We start from the raw sequence: 21,205 nt of genomic DNA on the forward strand, positions 1-21,205 counted from the left end.
TTTGCCTCTATACATGCTTTTATATTGTTATAGATTTATACATGCATCCTATAAAAATGCATCTACTATGGGAGTAAAACTCATACAATTAGATCACATGTTTATTCTGTTGAGTGTTCCCTTCCTTCAGCACAGATAATTGAATTGGGTGCTGTAGCTGTTCTTTTTAAAATGTTAAAAATCAAACTTTGATTTATATATTAATAATATAGATACAGCTCATAGCTTACAATTGCTTGAAATTGTTTCTTTTTTAATGCTACTAATTTTTAACTTTTACAATTATTTATACAAATACAATTCAAAAATTAATTAAAAATATACATACGACTATTGACAGCCATTCAATCTTTCTAGTTATAACTGTTTTTACATATGTTATTTTTTATACAGAATGTTCCAAATCAGAATAAGACAAATATTATAACTGATTATTATATTCAGGCATTTGATATGTTTTATTAACAATTTGATATTAGTCATATTACTGACCTAAAAAGGCCTAGTTACTGTGGTGCTGGAGGTGGGGGCAAGCCACATAGCCTAAAACAGGCTCTCCACTGACCCTCTTTCCATAGCCACTCCCCAACTTTAACAAAGAAAACAGGGGGAAATGTGGGAGACCAAACTCTGGGAAACCAGACCCCCAACAGCTCTCACCTTGAGAGTTCACTGACTTTGCAGTTTACAGCTGAACCACCCCCTTCTTCACACAAGGCTAATCAATTGGTTCTCATCCTGGCCGAACACCTGGGGTTGTCTAGGCAGAACCAGCATTCCAGAAAAGCTGCTGGATGCCACAGCCAGCATCTGTCCCAGATGACCTTTCCTCCTTCTGTGCTTTTAGCATCCCCCTCAGCCTCTCCCTACTTCCTCTTATGGAGTGTTCAAAACCAGGCGTTTTGCTTTTCATTAAAGAGGCTTTGACAAGACACCCTTTTTGCTTGGCCTTGCTTCTTTTTCCTTCCCCTTTTCTCTTTTAGGCTTGGGTTCTCCTCGGCTCCCTGAATAACTAGGTCCCCTGGGTCGGGACAGTCTGACTGTGGGTCTCTGTGTCAGCTCCCATCTGTGGCAGAAACAAGCCTCAGTGATGACAACTGGAAAGAGCACTGATCATTGAGTATACTAGAATACAATCAGGAATCATTTCACTGTTTTTTTTTTCTTCATTTTTAATTTAATTTTATTTTTTTTACACTCTAGATTTTATTGCCCTCTGTCCACCTTCTGAATGTTCCCCAACCAATACCTCCTCCCCACCACCCTGTCTCCACAAGGATGACCCCATGGCCTCACTCCATACCGTACCAGACTTCCAAACTCCCTGAAGCCTCCAGTCAAAGGTTAGGTACATCCCTGACTGAACCCAGACCCAGCAGTCCTCTGCTCTCTATGTGCTGGGGGCCTGATATCAGCTGTTCTATGCTGCCTAGTTGGTGATCCAGTGTTTGAGAGACCTTGGGTGTCCAGGTTAATTGAGACTGCTGGTCTTCCTACAGGGTCACCATCCTCCTCATCTTCTTCCAGCTTTTCCCTAATTCAGCCACAGGGGGCTCCAGATTCTGTCCATTGGTTGGGTGTAAATATCTTCGTTTGATTCTTTATCTGCTTTTTGGGTCTTTCAGAGGGCAGTCGTGATAGGTCTTTTTATATGAGTGCTTCAAAGCCCTAGTAATAGTGTCAGGCCTTGGGGTCTCCCCTTGAGCTGTATCTCACTTTGGACCTGTCACTGGACTTCCTTTTCCTCAGGCTTCTCTCCATTTCCATCCCTGCAGTTATTTCTGACAGAAAAAATTATGGGTCAGGGGTTTTTACTATGGGCTGGCAATCCAATCCTTCACTTGATGCTCTGTTTTTATACTGGAGGTGGACTCTACAACTTTCCTCTCCCCACTGTAGGGCATTTCATTTAAGGTCTCTCCCTTTGATTCCTGAGAGTCTCTCACCACTGAGGGCTCACCACCCAGTTCTCTGTAGGGTCCTCTCAACTTCCTGAGGTTTCCTGTTTTCATTCTTTCTCTGCCTCTCTGGGTTTCAGTCTTTTATACCCTCCCAATAACAGATCATGTTTCCCTCTTGCCCTCCCTGCCCACTTTCCCACCCATGTGCCTCCCTGACTCCTCCCTTGTAATTTCTTTTTCTTAAAGACCAGGTGTATTTGGTTCTACCTTGGGTCTCAGGGCTACCCAGTCTAAGGTTCCTGGTCACCAATCAATGACAGGAATGGGATCCCTCTTGAGGATTGATCACCAAGTTAAATCAGACATTGATTGGTCATTTCCACCGGCTCTGAGCTACCATTCCCCGAGCACATTTTATAGGCAAGATGTAATTCAAAGGTTTTATGGCTCGTTCATTGACCACATTTCTCTCTGTGCAGCCTGCAGTTTAACTTACTTTATTCAGTGACAAATTTTCATTTAATATCCTAATGATTTTGCTATTTATGGTTCCAATTTTATTTATTATGAATAGTTTATATAATGTGGATTTATTTTAATATTTACTTTTAAATAAATAAATTTCAATGAATATATATGTATGTATATATATACTTTTTCTAACCACAGAACCTTAAGTAAATACATATAAAAATGTTAATGAACAAATATTTATATATTTATGGATTAAAAAAGATGATTTGTTTTTATTTTCTTTCCTTTTGGTTAAATCTTGTTGATCTATATTATTACTTAATTATACTATTTCTTTCTTTATTATATTCATTATTATTTACTTACACAGTGTATGACTATGTTTGCATATGTTTGTGTAGCTACTCATGTTGGTTTATAGGCATGTGGGTGTTTTGTGGCAAGAGGTCAGCATTTAGTTACTTCTTCATCACTCTCTATTCTTATGAGTCAGTATCTCTCATTGAACCCAATGCTCAATGATTGACTAAAGTGCCATGGCCTCTCTAGACCTTCCTGTCTCTACCTCCCTGTCATGCCATAACAGGAATGTGTAGTATGACTGGCTTTTCCTCATATGTGCCAGGTATCTGAATATCTACTGATTTCATATTTGTATGGCAGGCACATTAGAGACTAGGTCGTCTTTCCAGTTCCTACATGTACTTATCAATGGATAATTATGTCAAATTTCATGCTAATTTTGAAAGTTAAAACTGTATTTTTTGTCCAATTTAATTATTGAAATCTTCAAAAATATTCTGTCTGGTCCCTAAAATCTTTCAAATATGCCTTAATATAACATGCTGAATAAATTATGTTAAATTGCAGCTAGTAAGTTGCACAGTAAAGGCACTTGCAGCTTTTTCTGAGAATTTTGGTTTGGTTTCTTTCACCTAAATTACCTTCACCTTCAGGCTTAAAACTGCCTGTAACTCCAGAATGTAACTCCTCTTTTGAATTGTGTGAGTAATAAACCACAGTGCATACACCAAGAAAGACAAAACACAAACACATAAATAACAAAGTTGAATATTAAAAAAACAAAAAAAAAACAAAAACAAACAAACAAAAAACATGGTTTATATTCACGACAACTGGCAAGGCACAGATTTCTCGGGTAAAAATGCTTGTCATTTAGGTCTGACCACCTTAATTGCTTCTATAGATCCATGGATGAAATGAGCACATGAGCTCCCAAATCTAGCTTCTGTCTTAAAATGCTCATTGTAGTACATGTATGCTTGTACTCGTGCACGTGCACACACACACACCACACACACACACACACACACACACACACACACATGCACAAACTTACAGGGACATACGCACACATATAGACACATGGATTCAGACATACACACACACAACACACACACAAACATGTATGCATACAAAGAGAATCACACAGACAACAAACTATCTTTCACACAGGGTCAAAAAGAGAAACAATGAATGACAGAGACAGGGAGAAAGACTATTACTAATAAAGGATACTTGAGAAAGTTTATTAGTTAATGAGTAAAATCTATGAAAAATTATCTCATCAATTTAAATGCCCATCACATTTGTTCTTAGCTCCAAATCTTCAGATTTAAGCCTATCTTCTAGAGTAGGAAAAATAAAAGCTAAACATAGAAAGAAACAAAGAAAAGAAAGGAAAAGAGAAAAAAAGGAAAAGAGAAAAGAAAAGAAAAGAAAAGAAAAGAAAAGAAAAGAAAAGAAAAGAAAAGAAAGAAAAGAAAAGAAAAGAGAAAAAAATCATGGTGCTATGATTGGTCCATAGAAACGGGTAGCAGGATTCAGGTGATATAAAGAGTATAATCAGAAACTTGGGGAAAGGAGCTCTAATCAGGGAGTAGAAAGGGAGTTTAAAACAGAAAAAGGAGGGAAAAAGACACAAATATGAGTGTATGATAAAGTCTTAAGTTGAAAATTTTTTATAGCACACACACATGTACATATATATTATTTATTAGCCCAGGTCATATATAACACATCATATATATGTATTACAAGTGTATTATATTATACAGTATATCAGATAATCTGAATAATATATAATTAGTTAAATATCACATATCATGTATCATGTATTATATATCATGTGTCACATATCGTCATATATCACATATTATATATTCACATATGAACACACACATGCACATACACACACACAATCTTGCACTATTGTATTATTGTTAGACTATTATAATATCATACTGTAGTATATTATGTGGAAGACACCTACACATGCGAATTTTAACCACTTGGGAGTTTCAGATTCCTTCATTTCTTCCTGTACTTACTCTTCCATATTTAATAGTCATATCTCCAACATGTTCTTCTTGAACAGGGTAAGCTTCAAGCTACCTGCATTTTGCCTTCCAATATTAGGTCTTTTGAACCCATAAAGAAAGTTCTGAAGCTTTAATTACATTCTATGCTTTCAGGTTACCTAGACTGCAGGGTACTCAAAGTTTAGTTATGGCACTCTTTCCCTGTAGAGCAGTGATTGTTGTTTCAAAATATACAGACCACATTGTTCAAAGAAATCCCATAAAGATAATATGCCTGACCAATCTTTAAAAGGTGTTAAATTTAGATAAATTATTGACAGTGCATACAATATTCCAGTACATTCTGCAGAATTCGTTTTGCAATTAATAGACTCCAGCATCTTTATCTCTTTTGAAATCCCTAGGTATCCTTCTGTTGGCTGTATCATGTGTATTTCCAAACTTTTTGGCTAATATCCACCAATCAGCATGTCCTACCAAACTCTTAACATTCTTTGGCATTCACCCAAAAGATTCTCTACTATAGCCAAAGGACACATGCACCATCTTTCTAATAGCCAGAAACTGAAAGAAACTCAGATGTTCCTCAACTGAAGAATGGATAAAAGAATATGTGTTACATTTATATAATGGAATATATTCAGCTATGAAAAGCAAGGACATCATAAATTTATCAGACAAATGAATAGAACTAGGATATGTTGTTTGGAGTGAAATAACACTGATCCTAAAAAGACAATTTCTAATTTTCTGAGAAACCATCAGATTGATTTCCAAAGTGATTTTGCAAGTTTTCAATCCAGTTAGCAATGGAGGATTATTCCTTTGGCCACTTCCACACCAGTGGGATTTTATCTTAGCTATTTTCATTGTTGTAAGGTATAATCTCCTGGTCGTTTTGGTATGCCTTTCATTGATGATTAAGAATGTTGACCATTTCTCCACATCCTCGCCAACACCTTCTGTCTCATGAGTTTTTAATCTTAGCCATTCTGACTGGTGTGAAGTGAAATTTCAGGGTTGTTTTGATTTGCATTTCCTTAATGACTAATGTTTATTAGTCACTGCTGGTGGGATTGCAAGCTGGTACAACCACTCTGGAAATCAGTCTGGCAGTTCCTCATAAAACTGGGCATGACATTTCTGGAGAACCCTGCTATACCACTCCTGGGCATATACTCAGAGGATTCCCTGGCATGCAATAAGGACACATGTTCATAGCTGCCTTATTTATAATAGCCAGAAGTTAGAAAGAACTCAGATACCCCTCAATGGAGGAATGGTTACAGAAAATGTGATATATTTACACAATGGAATACTACTGAGTAACTAAAAACAATGAATTCATGAAAATTTAAGGCAAATGGTTGGAACTGGAAAATATCATCCTAAGTGAGGAAACCCATTCACAAAAGAACACACATGGAATGCAGTCACTGATAAGTGGATATAAGGCAAGAAGCTCTGAATGCCCAAGACACAATTCACATATCCAATCATTCTCATGAAGAAGGAAGGAGAGGGCCCTGGACCTGAAAGCCTTGATACAGCAATGTAGGGGATTACAAGGACAGAGAAGTGCGAGGTGTTTGATTGTGGAACAGGCAGAGGGAAGAGGTCTTATAGAACTTATGGGGAGGGGGAACCGGGAAAGGCTAAATCATTTGGAATGTAAACAAAGAATATAGAAAAAAAGAATGTTGACCATTTCTCTAAGTGCTTTTAGGTCATTTGAGATTCTTCTTTTGCGAATTTTCTGTTTAGTTCTATTCCCCATATTTTTATTGGGGTATTTGTGGACTTTTTGTTATTTTTGCTGTTGTTATTGTAGTCATTGCTGTTTTTGTTTTAGAGTCTATTTTCTTCTTCTTCTTCTTCTTCTTCTTCTTCTTCTTCTTCTTCTTCTTCTTCTTCTTCTTCTTCTTCTTCTTCTGGTTTTTTCGAGACAGGGTTTCTCTGGCCCTGGCTGTCCTGGAACTCACTCTGTAGACCAGACTGGCCTCTAACTCAGAAATCTGCCTGCCTCTGCCTCCTAGTGCTGGGATTAAAGGTGTGTGTGAACATCACCCGGCTAGGAGTCTAACTTCTTAAGTCTTTGATCTATTTTGGATATTAGCCTTTTGTTGGATGAAGGGTTAGTGAAGATCTTTTCCCAATCTGTAGGGTAGAGTTTTGCCATATTGACAGTGCCCTTTGTCTTATAGAAGCTTTTCAGTTTCATGAGGTCCCGTTTATTAATTCTTCATGTTAGTAACTGAGCCATTGGTGTTCTGTTCAATGTATATTCTCCTGGTCCTGTGAAGGCTTGGTGCCCAGTGTAGGGGAATTTGAGGGCAGGGAGGCAGGAGTGGGTAGATCAGGAAACACCTTCATAAAAGCAGGGGGAAGTGAAGGGATTGGGAGTTTCAGAGTGGGGGGGGGCAAGGAAACCAGAAAAGAAGATAACATTTGAAATGTACTTAAAAAAATATCCAATAAAATTCAAAAACAAAAAGAAAAGAAAAGAAAAGGAAAGAAAAGAAAAGAAAAGAAAAGAAAAGAAAAGAAAAGAAAAGAAAAGAAAAGAAAGAATGAAAAATGTAGGAGCTTAGGCAAGAACCACAAAGGCAACACTTACCAGCAGAATACAAGAGATGGAATAAAGAATGTCATGTATTAAAGGTAAGTTAGAAGAATTAGATACTTTAAAAAAATTGGGAATGTCTGAAGGAAATCAAATAGCAGTCTTGGCATATATCTGCTGTTAAATTTAAATCATCAGACAAGCAATATAAGCATGTATACAACTTCTAATAAAAGAGAAGCAATAATTAAAAGTCCTTTAAACAAACCTGGACAAATAAAACAACAGAAATATGAACAATCAAAATATAACAAAAACAGACATACAACAACAAAAGCCAAAACTAAACCAACCCTCACCCAAGGGTGAAAAAAAAAAAAAAAAAAAAAACAACCAACCAAACCAAAACCAACCAAGCAACCAACCAAGCAAACAAACAAACAAAAAAACAGGGCCATGTGCTTTTATTGTGGAATTATACCAGACTTTACAAAGACTTAGCAGCTAATAATCCTCAAATTAATATACAAAATGGAAAAAGAAACTGTACATTCTTTTTATTTTTGTGAGTTCACGATAACCTAATTCGTAAATCCAATGTAGAAAGATATTTACATACCTTATGAATATAAAGGCAAAATTTCTTAATAAAATACTTGCATACCAAATTAAATATAACATAAAAATATCATCCACCATAACCAGGTATGCTTCATTCCATCTAAATTCATGTTCAGATAGTTTAACAAACGTATGTCAATAAATGTAATCTACCATGTTCAGACTAAAAGTTACAAAACATGGTTATCTCATTGGATGCAGAAAATACTATTGACCCAATTCAACCCACTTTCATGATAAAGTCCTCTACATATTAGTTATAGAAGGAGTACATTCATCATATTCTTGGTAATTTATAACAAGTCCAGAGCCAACATCAACCTAAATTAATAAAATTTCATATCTTTTCCACGGAAATCAAGAATGAGTCAGTTTTATACTTGCTTCATACCTATTCCATCTTACCTGCCAGAAATAATGGGAATACAAATAGCAAGGAAAGAATTCAAAGTATCTTTTTTTGCAGATGACATGATTGTTTATGTAACCTACCCAAAATTTTCACAGGGAAACTCCGATATCATATAAATAGTTCTAGATAAAGAGCTGATTATAAACAGAGTACACAAAAGTCAATAGATGTTCCAGATGCGATAACAAACATACTGACAAACAAATCAGGAAAACAGCTTCTTTCATAACAACAAAAGTATTGTGGGTGGCATCTTCTAACCAATAAATGAAAGCCAGTATAGAAAACAAATGGCCAAACCACAAAAGTTAAGACATTGAAGAAACAAAAATCTTAAAATATGGATTTTTATGTTTCTTGATCAATAAAATTAATATTGTAAAAATGGTCATTTTATCAAGAGCATTATAGACATTCAGTGAAATTCCTAGCAAAATTCTAACACAATTCCTCACAGAACATGGAAGGACACTTTTCAGCTTCATTCAGACACACAAAGTAACCCAAGACAAATAAAACAACCTTAAGTATTTGTCCCTTCTCCCACAGCATTTGGCTGGACTTCTTAGCCCATCCTATTCAAGCTGAGACATTCCTGGCCTGCAGCCTCCACCCTTCCCCTGGTTTTATCTCCGGCCCTTGTTCCATTGGGAACAATACAGCCGCTTTCACCTTAGCAATCAAGGCTGCCTCAGGGCAGTCTCACCTGGAGACCAGCAGAAACCTGACTGGAAGCAGGTGACACGCTGAGATGAAGAACCAAGGAATTCGAGGCCATTTGGGGGGCAGGGTTGTTTTCTAAAGACTATAAATATTGGCTAAATAATAGTAAAGTCAGTCTCTATCGGCAACTGGCAACTGTCCTCTTGACTAAATTCTCTTTCGTCCCCTTCCTGTTTATCCCCAGAATTCTCTTCCAGGTATCCGGTTCACATGTGGCCTCGGGCGGCTACAAGTATTAAGAAAGTATCACCATCCCAATCAAAAATTTTAATATAGAAATATATTAATAAAAGCCATATGGCTTGGCACACAAACAGACCTATTGATCAATATAATCAATTTGAAGAATTAGACATGAATCTATATACTTATATACATTTGACCGTTGATAAAGAACCAAGAAATGTACTCTAGAAAAAATATCTTCAGGCAAAGAAAATGTAAAAACAAGTAGAACTGATGCACATATAAACTCACAGAGACTACAGCAGTATTGAGAGCTTCTGCATAGGACTGTGTCAGATAGGGTCCTAGAAATGAAATGATTACATGCAAGCCTCCATCACTAGCCCAGACCTATCTCCAGTTCATAACCAATTACAAATGAACAATTAGTTCTCTCCAAAGGAATCTCACTAAGGATACATAACACTTTTAAGAATAGGTCCCAATGGCCAGCAATAGATGTCCAACATAATCAACTCAATGGCCTCCTTAACGGTTTTTTGTCTTATAAAGTTTTGTTACAATTTGTTATTGTTTTAATGTGTTTTGTTTTGTTTTTACCTTATAATTCATTTGCATATATATTATGCTCTGGGGACACATTTTTCTCTTGCTTTTTGTTTTCTTTTGTTTTGTTTAAAACTTTTTTCTTATTTAATTATAATTCTCTTGACAGATATTTATTTTGTAAGAGGAGACCAAAATGATGTGGATTTAGATATAGATGGTAAGGGAAGTGGGGTGATTTGAGAAATTTGGGCAAGAATGTAAATATAATCAGAATTGTAGGAATAAAATTTATTTTCAATAAAAAGACAATTTTACTGTATCATGTTTGAAGTGTCTAAATGCAGGGGATCACAAAAGAAGCAATGTCAGATGTTTCCTGTTATTTTAATTTGAATGAAATAGTCGAATAGCATGTATATGTATGTTCAGTCACTAATGCATATTAGTTTTGAGGAATCTTCAAACATGAAATCAGGACATTATTGCCAATTTCTGTGTAATTGCCTTATTTCTAACTAAAAAGTAATATTTTCTTATTTTATGTGACAGGGAGAGGTTTTATCTTCTTTACTTTCTTCTAGTACAGATATGTGCCACTAAGCATAGTGACACAAATCTATAATCACAGTTTTGGATTGCAGAGGCAGGAGGATCATGAGTTTATGGCTATGCTCATGACACAGAAGGCACCTGGTTCCATACTCAAGCAACACAACAATAATACCAAACAAATTGGCTGGATTCTCATCAGTGAAGGTCTTGAATTTTAACTATAAGCAAAGAATGAAAAATTCTGAAATCCATTTACATTATGTTAGCCTATGAATGTTCAATAGTCACAAAAATGCAGATCAAGTAAATGGTATTCCAGAAGATATGATGTAATGTTTATTGTTTACAATAATATCTGTGGAAGAAGTTAGAAAAGTAAGTTTGGCACGGTACCATATATAGACAGCCTGGTGGTCACATAGACAGAGACCAATATTTTGAAATTCAAATGCTAGCAATGATAAGTTTAAATATAAAATGCTTTGGGAGACAAAACAGACAAAGCTTTACTTTTTTTAAAAAAAAATTTATTTAGCATTTTTTATACTCCAGATTTTATACCTCTCCCAGTCTACCCTCTGACTGTTCAACATCCCATACCTCCTTCCTACCCCATTTTTCCATGGGGATGCCCCAACCCCCCACTCAAGCAGACATCTAATCTCCCTGGGGCCTCCAGTCTCTTGTGAATTAGGTGCATCTTCTCTGACAGAACCCAGACCCTGCAGTCCTCTACTGTATAAGTGTTGTGGGCCTCATATCAGCTGCTGTATTCTACGTGTTTGGTCACCCAGTGTCTGAGAGATTATTGGGGGCCCACCTTAGTTGAGACTGCTGATCCTCCTACAGGGTCAGTCTTCTCCTCAGCTTCTTCCGGCTTTTCCCTAATTTAACCATGGGGGTCAGCAGCTTCTGTCCATTGGTTGGATGTAAATAGCTGCATCTGACTATTTCAGCAGCTCGTTTGGTCTTTCAGAGGGCAGTCATGATAGGCCCATTTTTGTGAGCACTCCATAACCTCATCAGTAGTACTGTCAGGCCTTGGGGCTTCCTTTGAGCTGGATTCCACTTTGGGGCTGTTCCTGGACCTCCTTTTCCTTAGGATCTCCATTTTTGTCCCTTTAGTTCTTTCAGACAAGAACAATTAGGGCTCAGAATTTTTGAGTGTGGGATATAAAAGAAGTCCTGGGATGCCTCAGGCTATGGTGTCTTCAGGAGAGTGGACTAACTAGCTCCATCAGATGGCACCTGCCAGAAAGGCAAAACTCATCTTTTTAATATTCACTAATATCATAAATAATTTGAATTATTTCTGTGGAGCTATTAAAGATTTTTACTTAAAATTTGTAACTTCAGCATTATAATGTCAGGATTTAGGATAAATTAAAGCCCATCAGAAATCAAGTCAGAAAATAGACTGACTAATATAAACTACAGTTATAGGTCTGATTATTACAACTAAAACAGTATAGGCACAAGTACTATTAAGAAGAAATGGGCAAAGATGTCAGTATGGTGAAAATGCATGGAATGAAAGAACTGGGAACAAGAATAGTATGCAAAAAGAAATGAGGACGATGCATTGATTGTTGAAGGAACAGATGAAAGTGTCACTGCTCAATATTGGAAAGAAGGACTCTTACAAAGTGAATGGCATTAATGATACCGATAGTACATCAATTCAGAAAAGAAAGCATCATTTGCTCATCATTCAGCTCAGAATTTCTTTTAAGAAAGCAGCACTTATTCACACGGTGATATACATTTTGTTTATAAATCACACATAATGGGATTAACATCAATTTCTAAGGCTAGTGGATAAAGAAAGTACAGGAAAATATTATAATGAGTGTACAGTACAGTCTGTTTAAAATGGAATTTTATATTTCAATCCATGAGTGAACATGATTGTTTGACAATGCATAGTAAGGTATCAAAAGCTAGTCAGTTGAAAACAAAAGATAAACCATGTAATATTCCCTAAATGAAAGCCTTTGTTGAAATTAAGATGAAATTCTTATGGCGATGGATAAGAAGGAAGCCAAATTTACTGACTGGAGTGCATATTGATAAATCTGAAAAAGAAATGTGTTTTTCTAGAAACTTGGCTTAATTAAAATAAGCATATTTTTGGCTATTTTGAAAAGAAAGTAAAATGAACATAATTATTTCACCCAGGGAGATGTCCTGTATGGGAAAAAGAACATGTGTGAATCAGGAAATTGATAAAAAATTGTGAAATTCTGCGAGAGTAGTTGAAATGTGCTAAATAATCCAGAGATGAATTTGAGCTTTTGGAAGAATGAGGCCAGGTGCTATGTTTAAAAAATGAGTTAGAGAGGAACTTGTGAATTTTGCTCATATTCTTCCAGGAAGCTGAAAGGAAAATTTGAAACTAAGACTAGAATAAAATCACATTAGTATCAAGCTCTTTAATAGTAACCCTGGAGGCAAAAAATTGATAGAGTAGTATACTGAAAGTATTCCAAAATAATTATGTCAAAAAGATAATTTAAAATTATAATTGAAATGGGAGAGGGCAATAATGATTCTTTTTCTCATCCACACAGAACCTCAAATTTTCTTCAGACAAAAAGCATGATTGGAAATATCCATGAAAATCATATTCAGCAAAAGAAACTTTTAATCAATAAAAGAGTTAATTATATACATGAAAGAAAATTAAAGTAAACAGTTTGAGTAACATATCATCTTGTAATTTTTCATATTGTCTATTGAAAATTGAGACTATTTTTTTGAAAATTGAGACTACAAAATTACGATCACTAAAGAACTAAAGCACCAAAGAAACCAGTCAATTCCCATGTTTTAAAAATTCTGTTACATATACCATAATGTTTTATGCTTTGGAAAAATATTTTCTGTTTATATTGAGGTGTAAGTATGAATTTGTACAATATAAGAAAATTTCACAAAATTATGTTTATATTTTAAACTTATGCCTTGAGGTATATGTTTTTAAATTTTTGCATGCTACTTTTTATTAACTATGAACAGAAATTATTCTCTCTAAGCATAATGTACTATGCCAATTAAAATTACAATTGTCTTTCTTATCCTTGGCACCCTGACACAACCTAAACAATATTGGAAAACCCTAAGTTGATGAATTTCTGAGAACAGGTTTGTTTATGGGCATGATGATGAGGAATTATTATAGGAAAGTCCAGCTCATCATGACAATCTCTTCCCTCATAGGAGATCCTGAAATTACAAGAAAGCTAGCTCTCATAAGCATGTAGCAAAGTCAGATAGTGATCCAGAAAGCAATATGTCTTCATAGATACTGTCTTGAGTTTATGCTCTGACTGCATAGCGATGTAGTCTGACCTGGCAGTGTAAGGTAAAATGAGACCTTTCCTCTCTTAGTTGCTTTTGCTCAGGGTGTTATATCAGCATAACAGAAATAAAACTAGGGCTTTAAGTGAGAACAGAAATTGACCATTGCAATCATAAGCTTACCTTATTTGGAAAAAATCAATTTGAGCCTTGCAGATGTTAAGATACCTTATCTCAGGCCTTTAGATGTATATGAGTATACAGCAAGTGTATGAATACAAAAAGCATATGGTGAATTAAAATATCATAAGAATGTAACTAAATGACATGGAGAAAGGCAAATAAATGGCAGAGAATCAAATGTTTTGTGAGTGAATACATAACCAGTCAGTAGCAAAGGAATAAGAATCCACATTCAGGCTGATTGATTCAAGGACATGGGAAAACAAATGAAAGGAGATCACACGTGCAAGTCCACCTCAGGCTGTTTAGTGAGATTGTGTTTAGTAAAAATAATAATAATGACTGTGAATATAACCCAATGATAGGGCATTTGTCTAGAAGCTTGGCAGTATTTCACCATGATCTAGTGCCTCATTAAAATCTAAGATTGCTTTGTGTACTGTAATGAGACTATTTTTGTTTCAATGTTAATCAATAAAATGTGATAAATTCTTAAATTATATCATTCAGTTCTGAAAGATTCTAATCTCACAAATTCAAATACCTAGCATTTATTACTAAACTGATTTCTTACGACTAGGAATACTAGCCTTGGTAAACACAATAGAGACTTAAAGTAAGTCTGATCTGTTCTTTCCTAGATCATTTATCAACCCAGCATGGTGTGAAGTTTACTCTTTCTTTGTGAGGAGTCACAGAAAACTAAATCCCTCTTACTGTTATGACTGAGTGAATATCAGTATCATTTATATTGAAGAAACTACAGAACTGATAAATAAAATGTCACAGTTATTTATCCAAAACAGATGAAGAGAAAACTCCTTATGAGATTCAATAATTTATTTTCAGCATAAAAATAGTTACCCTGGAAACAAATTATAATGATATATGTATAGTCTTATTTTCACTAGAAATGTAAACTACAGTAACCTTGAGATATTAGAGTTCCAGTTTATGTTTAAGCTGTGCACATTCCCACACTTTGATATAGCATAGTTAAGACAAAATTAGATAATTCCTTTCTGATTATAAGATTACAAAATATAATAATCAAATGATGCTGTATATGTAATTCAGATTATTAAAGTTCAGAACATAGCTATCAAGAACATATGAAGAGAAAACATGTTTATAGTATTAATATTTTACTTGTAGCTTATGAGCCAAATTGTATAATTTCTTTCTTTTTAGAAGAAAGTGATTTAATGTTTTGAATTATATTTGAAAATAAAGGTAATATAAATTATATGTATAGGAAATTTGCACTTGAACTGATAACACTATGGAAAGGATAACACTCATATTGTCGGACATCATGACTCATGTCTGAGTAAAGAAACACATACACACACATACACAGACACCTACACACATGCACACAAACACACACACACACATATGCACACATACGCATATATAAATATCAAGGCTCTGATTTAACCCTTTGACATTATCTAACAAATTCATTATAGATCTTTTATGAACAATTCTGGGAACATTAATTCCATGTGTTTTAGAGATGGTTATGAAGAAAAAGCTAAGAGCGAAGACTGGGTTCTTTCCTGGTTCCAAATATTGACTACTGTGTAAGGATGAACGTCATCTTGGTTCTCTTATGTGATGAACACAAGATTAATACACCTGTGGGATACTTCTGAATGCTACTTTCATGGATCAAATATTGCAAATTCCACCCTCATGCTGTAAACAGCATAGCTATTTGTCTACTTGATGAAATAATGTTTGAATTTCATTCTCCAAAATTTCTGGAATAAAAAAGGGGGGTCTTTGATTTAAGATCAGATACAGTTATTTCATCTTCCTAAAACTCATGGTAGCTTAGAAAAGGAACTACTTTAAAGATATCTACACATGAAAATCCAAGAGAACCTTAAGGACTGTATTTATAATGTTAGCTACCTCCCAAGGAAAACCCGGTTGACAGATACAGTTAGGTCATCTTTGAATTTTGTAATACAATATGCATCTTCCTTTAACTTCAGTTTCCATTATCATCAACTCACAACATTATGCTATGATATGTGTGTGTGTGTGTGTGTATGTGTGTAACAGAAGTAAGAATACATACACACACACAAACACACACGCACACACACACATATATTATTCAAAACATTAGATGCAAAAAGTATACAACATAGTCTTCATACATAATGTCTAAATATTGCTTAAAATTTGTTCTTCAATGACACTTTACTTATGGATTTTCACCTTGAACTTATTCACTTCATTTTAAATATTTAAAATGGAAATAAAATCAGCACATATCCAATTTAATGGAAAAACATTAGAGTTAGATCTACCAGAGCAGGAAAAATAATGATCTTACACCACTTGAGTAGACAAATAGATGTGGGTGTAATTAGGATGACTGAGAAGCTCATAGTGAGCGCACTTAACTGCAAATTGGAAGCCTTGTCTATCCACAGTGTTACTATAAATATGTTTGCAGTATTAAACCACTAATGGTGAGTAGAACTAGAGCCATAACTATGTTTGCATCTGTGAACACTGTTGGAGAGGGAGGACTTTTTCAACTTGTTTATTCTAGAAAACAAAATGTTTCTCACTCTGGAAACATCTAAAGGGGAAAGAACATTTGGAGAAAGGGCTGTGACACAGCTGATGTTCGAAGCTGAAGAGGTGGCTCAGTGGGGAAAATGCTTTCTACAAAATCATTAGAATCTGGGTTTGGATCTTTATCATCCATGTAAAAGCTAAGCTTGATAGCACAACTGCCACCTTAGTATTGAGAAGTGTCACTAGGTGTTGACTGAGCAACCAAGTAAAGATAACCTGTTGATTAAGAAACCCTATCTCCACAAAACAAGATGAAGAGTGATAGAGAACTACAACTGACAACCTCTTGCTTCCAATTGTTTAAGCATGTGCATGCACACACACACACACACACACACACACACACCATCACACACACACATCATCATCATCATCATCATCATCATCATCATCATTCTGTCACACACTTACATTGTGCATTACCATCTGCTGTGGTGCCCATAGCAACTTCTAATTGACAAAATTAAAATGAGAAATAATTGAAAATATGAACCAATCAAAGGAACTGCATGCAAGAATTCTAATGAAGTTTATGGAAATCTAGTCAGTTGGAGTAAACAGATGTCAAGGGATTTACTATTGAGGTAGTCAATTCTGGCACCTTTAGTATTTGTGGGCCACAGTTTTAGTCTGAACACTCTTGAAAGGAAGTGAATATATAGTAGGTCATGAGGCACAATTTATTTTTCCTGAAAAATCTTAGTTTTGCCTAATTCAGTTCACATACAAATGTAAGCACTCTTGATACCACCAGCATCTTTAAAAATCTTCTATTTAAATGTTTTCTTGTACAACATCCAAAGATTGACTATTGAAAAAAGTCTCAAAAGATTATTTCACAGACCCTTAAGGAGTTCTTAATACTGTTACTTTTAAAACCATATATTTTATAACTTTATTCCAAATACTTGTAATCAGAGTGATATGTATATTTCTGTCTTCAATAAAGAAGTTATTCTTTACTGCAGATCAAGATTTTTACAGAAATATACAACTGGTAAAAATGCAAAGAATAACAGATCATAGGATATACAATACACATTGGTACATCTATATTCAACAACTACATATCACAGAAAAATGGTAATATTGGCAGATGTAATGGTTATTCTCATTGGTCAAATTGACTACATCTGGAATGAAATACAATCTAGAAATAGAAACCACACCTGTGAAAGACTTTATTTTTTGTCTTGGTTTTACGTGAGTGAATCATCTTCTAGTCCAGACCTTTAATGTGGAAAGACACACATCATTGACATGGATTCTGAGGAGGGAAGAAACAGCTTTAATTCGGAATAGACATTCTGCTGGATGTTTGTATAAGGACATAAAAAAAGAAAGAAGCTCTTACCCTTTGCTTGCTTGACCTTGCCTTGTTAGCACATTCATTCCATCACTTCCTTCAGAGTCTACCTCACTGGGATTCCAGGATCTACTGAAGAGTAGCTGAGTCATCCACCCTTGTGAAATGAGCAACTACTGGATTCTTGCACTTTTAATTCATAGTCAGCCATTGTTGGCTTAGTTGAACTGAATACACACACACACACACACACACACACACACACACACACACACACATATATATATATGTTACAGAGTGATACATTTTATGAATTCTGTTAGAACAAAGATGTCTAGCACAAGCTAGTCTTCTATATATGACATTATTGCTATGCCAAAGAAATCTCAGCAATATGGTACACTTATCAGGATGTATAGAAGTGTATGGGAAGGCCAGGGCAGGGAGGCAGGAGTGGGTGGGTCAGTGGGTAAGGCAGCACCCTCCTAAGAAGCAGGGGGAGTGGGGATGGGATAGTTGGATTCCAGAAGGGAAACCAGGAAAGGGAAAATATTTGAAATATAAATAAATAAAATATCCAATAAAATGTAAATTAAAAACAAAAGAATGCTTCACCATTGAGTATGTCAAGGAAAGCGCAGCTATAAAGGAATAACTATAGATAATTAAGTAGTGCTTTAAATGGGACAATTACACAATCTCAGATGATTATACCTGAACACATGTACATTTAAATATCACTAAAGCAACTCAGTGAAGGTTATATTTTAAGAGGGAATGGGGGTCTCATGGCTACATGTCGAGGAGAAAGGAATGGTTGGGTATAAAGTAAATACATTAGTCATATACATTTTTTTTAAACGAAATAAAAATGCAGTTAGGGACTAGACACATGTTTCATAGTTTATTAGTACAAACTGATCTTGCAGAGGACTGAAGTTCAATTTCCAGCATCCACTTCAGGGTGTTACCAAAAATTTGTAACTCCAGCTCCAGAAAATCTGTGCCCTCTTCTTGTCTGTATGGGCACTGTATTCATGTGTACATACCCACTTATGGAAAGGCACACATAAAAACAATTTAAGATAGTAAAAATGTTTTAAATAAATACAAAAATTAATAAATAACATCAAATATACATGTGTTATATATATGATTTGTCAAATGTCACATTTGACGGAATTTGAATCACTCCCTTTGATTATATAATGATAATTTTGGGTAGTTCAAAGAATTTGCATTGTTAAAAAGATCAGGTTCAGTCATTTCACTAGCATTAAAACAAGTGACTTTTCTCATGTATAAACTCATTTGTAGAAAGAAAAAAAATGTCATTAGATTATAGTAGAAACTTCATAACAAAACTAGAGAGAACATATATGAAACTTGGGTTTATCCCAGAAAAGTAGACTGCAGTGTTGTTATAAAATTGGAAACTCTGTCAATATTTGCTGTATTAAAAAATAAAATGCAAAATTCATGTTGTAAATTCCTTGAATACAATAAAGAGCCTTTGAAGTAATCCCCAACACCTGGTTAAAAAATTATATTTGAGGTGAGGCCACCATCTTTGCTCCTGTGACTGAGCAGACAGGTGTAGCCAAGTACACCTGAGTGTAAGATCACTTGAGACACAGCCCACTAGGGACCCATCTACACCCAGGAGCTGGGCAATACCACCAAAGTCTTCTGTGTACCTAGTCTTCTAGGGAACATCTGCTCTGCAGGTAGTCCCGTGCTTAGAGGTGAGGCCACTATCTTCACCTCTGAGATTCAGGGGGCAGTTACAGCCAGGAATACAGAGAACACCCAAATGTAAGATTACTTGGGACACTTTCTGCTAGTGCCCCACCTACCCCCAGGAGCTGGGCAGCTCCACAGCACTCTGTTCCAGGGGAAATCCAGTAACCAAGGGGCGCTGAGATAGGCTTGCAGGCACACAGGAGGGATAAGCACCAGCCAGTTCCAATAGGATCAACTAACACTAGAATCAACCAGATGGCAAAAGACAAACATAGGAACATTACTAACAGAAATCAAGGCAACATGGCACCATCCGAACCCAATTCTCCCATCACAGCATGTCCTGGATACCCAAACACACCAAAAGAGCAAGATTTGGATTTAAAATCATAGCTCATGAAGCTGTTAGAAGTCTTCAAGAAGGACATAAATAACTCACTTAAAGAAATACAGGAGAGCACAAGTAAACAGGGAGACTCCCTTAAAGAACTACAGGAAAAGCCAAAACAAAAAACAACAACAAAAAAAAACAAAAAAACAAAACAAAACAAAACAAAAAAACAGGTGAAGGAATTGAACAAAACCACTCAGGAATCTAAAACTGTAGATAGAAAAAATAAAGAAATCACAAAAGGAAACAACTCTGGACATAGAAAACATAGGAAAGAAGTCAGGAGACAAGGATCCAAGCATCAAAAACAGAATACAAAAGATAGAAGAGAGAATCTCAGACACAGAAGATACCACGGAAAGCACTGGCACAACAACAAACAAAATGCAAATGCAAAAAGCTCCTGATACAAAACATCCAGGAAATCCAGAACAAAATGAGAAGAACAAACCTCAGGACTATATGTATAGAAGAGAGTGAAGATTTCCAACTTAAAGGGCCAGTAATATCTTGAACAAAATTATAGAAGAAAACTTCACTAACCTAATGAAAGAGATGCCCATGAACATACAAGAACAGAACTTCAAACAGAGTTGACCAGAAAAGAAATTCTGTTTGTCACATAATAATGAAAATGTCAAATGTACTAAACAAAGAAAGAATATGAAAAGCCTTAAGGGGAAAATGTCAAGTAACATATAAATGTAGACCTATCAGAATTACACCAGACTTCTCACCAGAGACTATGAAAGCCAGAAGAGCTTGGGCAGATGCCATACAGATCCTAAAGGAACACAAATGCAAACCCAGACTGCTATATCCAGCAAATCTCTCAATTGCCATAGATGGAGAAACCAAAGTATTCCATGACAAAAACAAATTTATACAATATCTTTCCACAAATCCTGCCCTTCAAAGGATAATGAATGGAAAACACCAACAATAGGAGGGAAAAGCAGTAGAAAAAAGCAAGAAATTAATCTTCTTTCAACAAACCCTAAAGAAGATAACCACACAAATATAAAAATTACATCAAAAATAGCAGGAAGCAACAATCACTATTCCTTAATATTTCTTCACATCAAAGGACTCAATTCCCCAATAAGAAGACATAGACTAACAGACTGGATACATAAACAGGACTCAACATTTTGCTGCATACAGGAAATGCATTTCAGTGTCAAAGACAAACACTACCTCAGAGTAAAAGGCTGGAAAACAGTTTACAAGCAAATGGTCCGAGGAAACAAACTGGAGTAGCCGTTCTAGTATCCAATAAAGTAGACTTTAACCAAAAGATGTCAGGAAGGACACTTTATAACCATCAATGGAAAAATCTCCCAAGAAGAACTCTCAAT

Source organism: Apodemus sylvaticus, chromosome 6 (assembly GCF_947179515.1).
Source record: "Apodemus sylvaticus chromosome 6, mApoSyl1.1, whole genome shotgun sequence".
Lineage (NCBI taxonomy): Eukaryota > Metazoa > Chordata > Mammalia > Rodentia > Muridae > Apodemus > Apodemus sylvaticus.